We start from the raw sequence: 11,310 nt of genomic DNA on the forward strand, positions 1-11,310 counted from the left end.
CAGAGCAAAGGAAAGCTGATTGGGGGCCAGTTTCTTACAAATTGGAAAAGGAAGGGGCCGCATGGATTTGAGAGCTGAATCTGGTGACTTAGAACTAGGGCCGCTGCCCTGATGGGAGGAAAGGCCATGGCGTTCGCAGCTGACACCAGTGCCGGGCCTGGCAGGGCCCCGTCCCTGTGCTCTGAGACGTTGCGAATGATGGAAAACACTCCCTGATGGGTTTCTAGAAGCCACCCTGAGTCAGAGGGTTCCAAGCCCATTTTGGTCCAAGATAGACCTAGGGTCACAGTATGTCTGAGCAAGTGAAACCCCATGACCGCTAACCCCAAGGACTCAAGCCTGCCTCCCCGGGTGCTGCCTTGAAAGCCAGCCTCTAGCAGGGATGTCTTAACCTGCCCTTCCCACGCCAGACGACGGTAGAAACCTGACTTCCTGGGCCTAGTTTTTGGAGGTCTTGCCTTCTTGCCTACAGTCTGAAAGTAGAGAAGGACAAGGTTAGGAAAAACAGAGTATCTTCTGGGGAAAACAGAGGGCTCCTGGACACCCCTCCAGCACCTCCAGTGGCCGATGGGTACCAGGCCCTGCAGAGGGAAGGGAATTCACTTCCCCTAGGGGCCTCCTCTTGTCTCAAGATCCATGGATTTGACCTAGCATGGATGAAACAGCAGAAAAACCATTACCCTCACTTACAGATTAATGTAGGTTTCCTATTGGGTTTGTCAGGCAGACAGAGACAGAGAATCCTAGGGGATTTTTTTTTTTTTTTTCCTGAGAAACCAGGAGAAAGCAAAAGCAGATCTGCACAGTGGAGGATGTGGAGGTGGGGATGAATGCATTTTTAGCAGCTGCAGGGGTCTAAAGCCAGGACAGTATTTGCAACCAGGTTACCTGCTCAAGTTCTCCTGTGATCTTTCAGTTCTGCTGCTAGTCTTTCCCCCTCCTTAAAGAAGCCCAGTTTAATGTTTTGCTTCACCTGCATGGTAAACATAATCACATACAGACATTAAGCCTGCACTAGAAAAATCAATGTACAGAGAGATTCCGCCTTTGCCTTTGGTCGTATCAAGACTTTACAGCTATAAATAGAAAGCATTTAAAATATTTCTCTTTGTAGATAGACAAGTGAAACTCATCACCAGCTTTCTAGCTAGAGAGAACCCTTTGTGTGTTAGGGAAAGTCAAGGACCAGAAATTCAGATAAAGCTCTGATATGGAGTCCAGGGCCTGTTGGCTTGTTAAGCCAAAGATGCTAGGATGGTCTTCAGAATACAATGGTTGAACTTGACATGCTGGCTCCAATGTGCTGCTTTAATGGGCCACCTTCATAAATGTCCTTTTAGCCCCACCCAGTTGGGTTTGGAGGACTTCCCTGCTGGCTCACATGGTAAAAAAAATCTGCCTGAAATGTGGGAGACCCAGGTTTGATCCCTGGGTCAGGAAGATCTCCTTGAGAAGAGAAAAGCAACCCATTGCAGTACGCTTGCCTGGAGAATCCCATGGACAGAGGAGCTTGGCGGGCTACAGTTTGTGGAGTCACAAAGAGTCAAACACGACTGAGTGACTAACACTTTCAGAGGGGTTTGGAGAGTTTGAAGGCTGATTCAGGTGAAGCTATTTCCAGAAGGAGGGGTTAGAAAAATTGCCATTTGGAAAGCCCGTGTTGAGAGGTTTTAGAGACTTGGGGGTTTGCATTCGTATTTGGAGTGCATAAAACTCGCACGTTCCTGGTCCCCGCCATTGGAAGATGGATCAGGAGACACCCGCGTATGTGCATATCTGGGCCATCATACTTAAGTTCTTGCCACACAGACACCTCTAGGATTAGTCAACAGGTTCATCATTTCTGTGTCTATAGCTTGTCCTACCTGTGCAGCAAGGCCTCCCACCACAAGATGGATGGAGAAGGAGCCCCACCAGCCTGGTGTGTGAGGCACACTCGTCCTGCGTGTGTGACCCTCCCACCATCAGCCACAGGGATGTCTGCTGTCTTTCGACTGGCCGTTCAGGTTGACTGGCCAGAGAAGGGAAGGTCTAATGTGTAGCAGCAGCACCTGTGACCTTAGTCTCTAGGGTCTTCTGCAGGCTCTGGCCACCTCCAAGGTGGGCCTTGAGTGACACCACACAAAACCTTTCTGGGCCCTGGCTCCTTTCCCCCAAAACTCCAACCCGGAAGCCTGGCAGAACTATCCTGGGACTGCCAGCTGGGCACCGATTTTTAGTCTGTTTCCTGGTCCTCTTCTATTTACTCAAGAAGGCATCTGTGAAAACCAGGAATGTTTTTTCTTGCCACAGAGTGAGTTCTGGGGCGTAATCTGCGCTGAGGTCACCCATGGCACTTGCTTTGGCCTGTTTGCGATAAAGCTGGGACAGGACCTGAAGGGGGAGGAATGTTTTTGTCACTTGTCTGCATATAGCGGCCATGGGGCTCTGGAGGCCCAGCTGAAGGGGTTCCTCAGTCTTCTTCCTGGGGTCCTGGGGTCCCTGGTGTGGCACCAGGGTCTTGTTGTACTTCCTCTAGCCCAGGGCCAGCTTCTCCAGCCTGAGTGAACAGGGAACCTGGGGATCTTGGGTGAGTCACAGACTTCTTTCCCGACTGGGTAGATGACATCTCCAAAGCCCCTGAGGTTTCCATTATCCAGGGAGAGCTGTGGTGGAGACAGTTGACAAATAATCAATAGCACGTGATAATGCATGGCCCAGCTGCATGGCAGGGATAGCAGATGCCATCCACATTCCAAGGAGGGACAGCACGTTCCAGCTGTACCAGTGATGGGGGTGGCCTCTCAAAGTCTGTACTGCTGGACCGAAGGCTCGGTTTCCATACATTTGACACGGGCAGACAGGACCAGACTACAGAAGCACACCATCCTATGGAAGCAGAATGGATATCTAGGTGCTGGTTTGCTAACGTGTGTGGGGCCAAAGGTGGCTTCCATCTTTCCCCTGGGTCCTCCCTGGAGCCTGGCAGGACGTGAATCCTGGCTGGAAGCACCAGAAATCTCTTCTCGATGGATTGAACATTGAAAGAAGGGAGGAGATGTAATCTTTGCCACATGGTCTGGATTCAGAGAGGTCCCTGTAATGGGCTCCAAATTCCAGTTCTTCAGAAAAATCAAGCTTAGCCTTACAGAAGGCCTCAAATGCATGTGGTCTCAGGGCCACATCTACCCACCGAACAATTGGGATCCATGGGCTTACTCGGCCATCCACCATTTCAACTAGAACAAAGCCTGCAAGAGGACCTGAGAGTGACCTGCACAGGGACATTGTTTGCTTATGGCCCAAACCCAGAGTGTTGAATTCTGCAAACGGTTGCTTTTATGGCAGCAGTGAGCACAGTAGTCATCGAGAGGCTGGAGAGTTTGGTTTTTTGTTTTTAAAGATGATGAGAAAAGTCTCTACTATTTCAGTGAGAATGTATCCTTGTGTAGATTTTTAGCCAAGTGAAACTGTATGTAATCAGGAAAAGACAAACATGTATATTATCTACATCCCCTTCTAACTGCGTGAGATAACGTAAAACTGCCGGAAGTATCAAGCGAAAAGAATAAAAGCGGTCTGTTCAACCCCTGGCATGTCCTCCCCTTTCAGTTCTAGAAACACCCTTTGGCTGATAAGGGTGGACAGACAAGGAAACACACACCCAGCTCTGCACCTTGTCATACGCTGGGCCAGTGTTCTGTTTCCCAAGCCACAAAGCACCATCGTCTTTGTGTTAAATCTACTTTAGCTTATATCAGGCGAGTGAAGTGGGTACAGCAGAAGTCGCAGGTTGGCTTCGGCTGCCAGGATTTTGCCCAATTTGTGTGCCTTTATGACCCATCACCTATATGTGAGGCCACAGGGAAGGCAATGTGACCTAAGGGAGGACGCGACTGAGTGTGTGCACGCTCAGTCTCTCAGTTGTGTCTGACTCTTTGTGACCCCATGGACTGTAGCCTGCCAGGCTCCTCTGTCCAGGGGATTTTCCAGGCAAGAATACTGGAGTGGATTACTATTTCCCCCCTGGGGATCTTCCCGACTCAGGAAAAGTACCATGTCTCCTGCAGCTCCTGCATTGGCGGCGGATTCTGTACCACTGAGCCACTCGGAAATTGAATAGGGGCTAAGAAAAGTGATGGGCTTCTCTGGTGGCTCAGAGGGTAAAGCATCGCCTGCAATGCCAGAGACCTGGTGTCGATCCCTGGATGGGGAAGATCCTCTGGAGAAGGAAACGGCACCCCATTCCAGTATTCTTGGCTGGAAAACCCCATGGATGGAGAAGCTTGGTAGGCCCATGGGGTCGCAAAGAGTCAGACACAACTGAGCGACTTCACTTACATCTTCTTTTAGAACAGAGCTAGAGCAGCATGCCTTGATTCTTTGGGAGAATTCTGACTTGTAAGTGTGACCTGTGATAAAGGAGAATGGTGTCCAGTCTGCAGGTGAGTCCTGCCTGATCTGCCAGGTATGGTAGGGCAGGACCACGGTCCTCATCAACCGTGCCCCCAGAGACATTTATTTCACACCCTGCACAACAGTCCCTGACAACATAGCCCTGCCTGGCTCCAGGACAGACCTCGCCGTCCTGTGGCAGCAGTGGGTGGGAAGGAGGGGCTTGTCCATGACACAGTTAAAACCAGAGACAGTGGGCCTGACTCTCAGGGAACACACTGCAGCTATTTTTCTGGTCTGTTTTATTTTTTGCATTTATTTTATTTTTTTTACTTTTTGACTGCCATGCAGGGCATGCAGGATCTTAGTTCCCAGGCCAGGGATTGAAGACATGCCCCCAGAGTGGAAACATAGAGCCTTAACCATTGGATCACCAGGGAAGTCCCTGCAGCTCTGTTTTAAGCCATACATACTTCAGGCTATGTATGGAAATTTGTGGGTTAGCTGGATGTACTTGGGGGCTGCCCTGGTGGCCCTCATGATAAAGAATCCACCGGCCAATGCAGGAGAACTGGGTTCGATCCCTGGGTCAGGAAGATCCCCTGGAGCAGGCAATGGCAACTCACTCCAGTATTCGTGCCTGGAGAATTCCACAGATAGAGGAGCCTGGAGGGCTGCAGTCCACGGGGTCGAAAAGAGTCGGACTCAACTGAGGGACTGAGGATGCATGGATGTATCTTAGAGTGAGGGAAGTTCATCCAACATGGGGAGCTGGGGCCTCCTACAGACCAGAGAATGTGGCTTCTAAGCCGAGGACAGGTCACTCAGGGTAAACTGTGGCATGTCTGCTTTCTCGGGGGCAGCTCTGCTGAGGTGCGGGCTCACCAAACCACAGGCTCCCAAGAGCCGCCGCCTCCCCGAAAGAAGCCTTGGGCACTCAAAGGCTGCTTCCCGGAAATGGCAGGGGAAGCCCCAGACTGCAGGCCCTGGGAGCAGACCGTCAGTAATGCCTGGGATCTTTACTGGAGAAGCGTGGAGAAGAAATGGGTCAAGCTGGCCAGGAAACTGCCAGGAGGAAGCCCACTCCCCACCCACCCCCTCCAAAGCTCCTTACAATGCACACGTCACTATTTCCAAAATGTGCTCAAAGATGTGATCTCAATCAAGGGAGGATCCATCTTTACCACACACCCTTTCCTGGTGTTCAAAACCAAACTGCTGGAAACATAAAGATAAAAGGAATCACCAGAAACTGAGGAGGAACTGGTCACCCTCCAGCTCCTCGCATAAGCCCACATGGGCTCTGACATGGGCGGTGATGAAGGCCTTGCCAGGCAAATCTTCTGACGCCTGCATTGATCTGATTCTTTCACTATCAAAGGGGAATGCAGTAAGACCAGCAGGAGGAGAGAAAATAGAGAGAACCAGAGTGATTAGCAGTGTTTCCCCGTTGCTGAGTCACGCTTTTATAAAGACCCACGTCTGCAACCTTAACTGGTAACAAATGATGAAAATCTCATCATTGCCCTTTCTGGCATCTTCACTTGGAATAAATGCAAGAATGAATCTTTTTTTTATATATATAAGCATCTATGGGATTCGTTGGGGCTTCCCTGATGGCTCAGCAGTAAAAAAATCTGCCTGCAATGCAAGAGACATAAGAGACACAGGTTCAATCCCTGGGTCGGGAAGATCCCCTGAAGGAGGGAATGGCAACTCACCCCAGTATCCTTGCCTGCAAACATCATGGACAGAGGAGACTGGCAGGCTACAGTCCAGAGGGTCATAAAGAGTCAGACATGACTAAGTGACTGAGCACACATACACACGGTATTCATTAGAACTCACAAAAATATTAAATACTTGATTGATCCTTAGAATCTACCATCACAAAGGTAGATTAGCATCGTCGACAGTCATTTCAAATTTTCAATGGAAAACTATTCTCTATACACCTGTGGCACAGCAGAATGTACATGTGTGTTGAGGTGTTGGGACAGAAAGGGACCCTGACCTGGACAGGAAGCCCCCAGCCCAGGGCCTCGTTGGGGGTGCTCCTCCCACTCTGCTTTCCCCTCCGTCTAGCTCCAACCAGCATCTCTGTTCCTGCATCTTTCTGGTTGCTGATGGCTCAGACTTTCTCTCCCATTTCCAGGCCTCCTTGTGGAAATCCAGTTTCTTGGCCTGTGCTCTCAAATACTTCACAGGACACAGTGGACATAATGCTGTTGCTGCTCTAGGCCACCAAGGACAACCTCCCTAGGGACCCTGCTCTCCCCATGTGCCCAGAGTACCCAGTACTGCAGCCCCTCAAGTCTGAAGGCCTCCTTTCATCAGTACCCACTGCCCCAGGGCTTGGAGAAACAGAAGAGAGTGCCTAGTGCCTTCTTCCAGGAGCTCCAGTGGATGAAGAATCAAGAAGAAATCAGGAAGCACACCTGTGAGCCAGGGAAGACTGCCCAGTGCTAACTGCCTCGCAGAGAAGCAGGCTGGAGGAGAGGGCACCAGGCAGTCAAGGAGGGCTTCTCTGGGGAGGTGACTTTTAAGACTCGGAGAGAAGAAGCCAGCTCTGCAAGGTCTGGAAAGCAGCATTTCAGACGGAAGGTGGCTGGTCTAGGGCCCCAGGGAGCAGGGTGTGTGAGAAAGAGACAGGATGAGGGAGGTGGTGGGAGCAGGTAAGACTCTCCGTGACAGCTCTGAACAGGCTGGGACCCCAATTGTTAGCAGCCTTTAGGAAGGGAGATGAGGTTGTAGTTTACAAGGTGAGATATCATTTTGGCCTACATGTGGGCAGGAAGCCCAGCGGGGAGGTGTCTTCTGGGGTCCCACCGAGACAGAGGGCTCTGGCAGCGTCATGGTAGCAGCTGCACAGGGCCTCAGCCACACCCCATCGGGTTTGGGGTGCGGTATACCGGGAACCCGCAGCAGCGGACGTGGACGGAGCCTCTCCACATGACATCCTTGAGGGTCCTCCTGCCTCTGCTCCATTCCTGGCCCCACCCACCAGTGGCCCATCCAGCTGGTCCTGGCTCCATCTCTAGGTGTCTCATCCCAGCTCTTCCTTGGCACAGTGGCTTGAGGGACAGAACGTGCCTCCTGCTTGACCTGGCTCCCGGGTGCCCACCCTGGGTCCCATCCATGCAGGCATATCTCACCAGGCCTGGCCCAACAGGTGGGGAACCCTGCCAACCAAAAACCAGGAGGCAAGGGTTGAGGTGAGACTAGGAAGGAGGGAAGAGATCCATCCGCTAAGAGAAGGATGGGAGAAAAATGAGATGCTTTTCCACGTTGGTACCCAGTGGTTGTGAGTCTAGAATAATCTATAGAATAATGATGACTACTGCCCTTGCTGAGTGCCATCCTGTGCTAGCCCTGGGCAAGCATTGGGTATCCTCTGATCTCACCATAATTGTAAGGTGTGGGATTGTCCCCGAGTGACAAGTGAGGAGGCTGACCTCAGACAGGTTTAGAAACACATCAAGATAACACATCTAGGTGCACAGAGAGCAATTCCATGCCTGGCCTGTTTCTGCAAAGCCCGAGTCCTCTTCCTTACGGAAGTTCAATCAAACGACTTGGACACGTGGGACTGTGTCAGAGTGTCTTTCCACCCTTTTCCTAAAGAGAATCCACGGAAGGAAACTGGTCTCAGGCAGCTTGGACCACAGACAGCATCAACCCCCGTGTGTTCCTTTGTCCTGGTGTCTGTGTTTGTGTTCATGGGCTTTTGAGGCTTTTTTCAGGCATTTCTGTCTTTCCTGTTTGCCTCAGATTCTCAGCTCCTCGGGGGAGGGACTGAACCATATATTTCTTGTTTCCGGAGCTCTGGGCTCCACACTCTGTATCCAGGGACCACGCAATGGATGTTATTGATGGGCTGACTCAGGCCCTGTCTGCCCACATGAGCCATTTTGAGCAGCTTTGACTGAAATTCGAACAGAGTCAGTTAAAGCCGAATAAGCGGTCTGGTCGATTCCCTCCTCCCTCCCCACCCCTGCTCCAAGTGCAGCCAGGAGATGTGGGTCTGCCTCCTATCGGATCTCTCCGTCATGAAGGAAGACAAGGCTGCAAACACCCCAGATCCTCCCAGAAAAGCAGCTGGCACTCTCCCTGCCACTGGAACCTGTCCGATGGATCCTGATTCTCCAAAGTGACCTGGCTCAAGGCTTGTGATGGCCATCTTCCCACCATTCTTGCCATCTCCACCTGACACATAGCCCTGCACATCTGCTCCTTGCCCAGCAGAAAGGAACAGATCCAACCTAGCTCTGTGACCCTTCCCTGTCCTTCTGGGAAGTGACAGGGAGGAAGGTGATTCTTAAAATTAAAAAAAAAAAAGAAGTCTGTGATTACCCAAAAATGTATCCACTTGGTCCTTTAAGGAATGCTTGAACAAAGTTCAGATTTCATCAGGAAATTAAATTGGCTACAAAACAGGTCTAAGTATGTTCACTGGGTCAGACTGAAACCATGTAACTCAGACTGGAACTTGAACCCATGGGCTTTTTATTGGGATCACCTCTGGTCTTGGGACTTAATAAAGCTCAGGTTCTTGATGTCTCATTGCAGAAAGAATTCAGTGAGAGACAAGAGTGATGGGTAAGCAGTGAATTTATTCAGAGAAAAACATACTCCACAGACAGAGTATGGGCCATCTCAGAAGGCGAGAGGCCCTGAACTATGTGGTGCTTAGTTTTTACGGAATGGGTAATTTCATAGGCTAATGAGTGGGAGGAGTATTCGAACTATTGGGGGGAAGGGGCGGAGATTTCCAGTAATTGGGCCACTACCCATTTTTTGGTCCTTGATGGTCAGTCCTGGGACTGTCTGCTGCTGGTGGGGGTGTCACTTAGCTTACACTAATGTATTACAATGAACATAGGATGAGGCTCAAGGTCTAGTGATTCATCTGCCCTCTCGGACTGTTTGGTTATAATCAGTTTGTGTCATGCCCTTGAGTTATGTCATTCTTCTAAAGGTTGTGCCCTGTCCCCTTCTGTCCAGTTTTAGGAACTTTAAATCCCAAAACCCTATTTTTCAGAGTTTAAAAGAAAAGAGAATATTAATAGGAAAGAGGAAATAAAATACACAAACGCATTTGCTTGGGAGCACATTAAGTGTCTCTGATACAAACTGGTCATATTGGTTGAATCTTGGAAGAGGAACGTGTGTCTGGAGACAGGAGTGGGAGGGAGACTTTTCCCAATAAAGCTCTGGAATATTTTCAATCCTGCTAACATGACTTACATAACTTATTTAAGAAGCAGAGATACAATATTTTTTTAAAGCAAAACAAGAAAAGCAGAGAGATAGAGACATGAATTTATCCAAGCTCTGAACCACATCAACAAACGATTTCGATAGAAAACAAGCCATCACAATGAGGACCCCATCATACTCAGATGTCAGGGAGCATGTTCAAATAACTTTCTCTACAGAGATCGACTCTTTAAGACATGCTGGGTGCTTTCATCGTGTTCCATTGGGCACAGAGAAGAATGGATGGATGGCTAATCTTACAGGAAGGAAAAGTGGTGAAGGTGGGTGGGTTGACCCCAATTTTTGCTTGTGACCTAAAAGAATTCAGAGGAAACAGAGAGGAAGCAGGGGCAAGGGGCCGAACAATCTCTCCCCAGTTGGCATCCCCAAGTCCGCCTTTGAACAGTCCCATCTTAGGCCAGTCTGCCTCAGGAGTCCATTGCTTTGGGCTCGGTATGGAAGGCAGGAAGAGAATTTAGAAACAAGGAAGGGAAGAAAAAGATCAAGATGAGAGGCAAGAGCAGGCAATCGAGGACATCGGTAAAGGGTGAGGACTCAGCAGTGGGAGGTGGGGAGGGTTCCCCTTCACCTCAATCTGCCTGACCCCACCTGAAGTCAAAGTGAGCTTGTAAAAGCCTGCAGGCCAATTCCTTAGCCTTCTAAGAAGAGCCTCTCCTGCAGCAAAGGTCAGATGCAATGGCTGGTTCCCAGCCATCCCTGGGGCCTCCACATACTTCCAGTTCTCAGGCAGCTCCTTCTACTCCCAGGTGAGGGCGTGCCACCTGCAGAGAGGGAAAAGAACTCTGCATGGGGGCAGGAATATTCCAGTCAAAGCAAGTCTCCTCTTCCCTTTTTCTAAGAACTGTCAGCTTCAAGGTGGCATCAGGGGCTGCTTTCCATTTACAGATAAAAAGAGAAGGGAGAGAGGAGAGAGAGAGAAGCACAGATGTGAATTACTGGGTACTGCTGAGTGGCTCCCCTACTGAGCCTGTTGCTATGGCAACATACTCTGGTTGTGGACCACTTTGGGGAGGGTTGGGTGCAAAGAATTGCAGAGAAGCATCGTGGAAACAGCAGTGTGAGTTTGGGCCTAGGCTTTCTGTATTTCTGGAATCATTCTTAGTATAGATGCATTTTTTTTTCTTTTACCCCTGCATATTCAGCAGTCGTGAAGCATTTCCAAAACTCTCACACTTTCCAAAATGGAAGGCATATTCCTGTCTTCTTTTCCACACTTACACCTTTCCATCATTCAGAGTGTCTCTCTAGGCCTGTTTCCTCTAAGTAAAGCAAGAGGATGTTGGATGTCTCTTCCAAACACGCTTTATTATACTTGCCTATACAAGATTGCTGTATTTAACTTTGCATCTATGAGATGAACTTACAAGGTCCGTCATGATTATACCTTGAGCATCATCTTTGTTCTACACCTCATCCCATGGTGACTGTTCCAGGGTGGGATGCATTGTGAGAAGGCCAAGCTCTGTCTTTGCAATGTCAAGAACCTGGTCAAGTTTATTGCAGGGGGTGGTGGTGAAGGAAAGCAACTTAATTGCCCTCATAGATCTTAGACATGAAGAGGCCTAAGTCACAGTCTGGTCATCCAATCTATTACGTGGTGGTCAAATTTCTTTTTGAACACCTATAGGACAGTTACCTCATCCCCTTCAGACAAGG

This window comes from Bos javanicus, chromosome 28 (assembly GCF_032452875.1).
Source record: "Bos javanicus breed banteng chromosome 28, ARS-OSU_banteng_1.0, whole genome shotgun sequence".
Taxonomy (NCBI): Eukaryota; Metazoa; Chordata; class Mammalia; order Artiodactyla; family Bovidae; genus Bos; species Bos javanicus.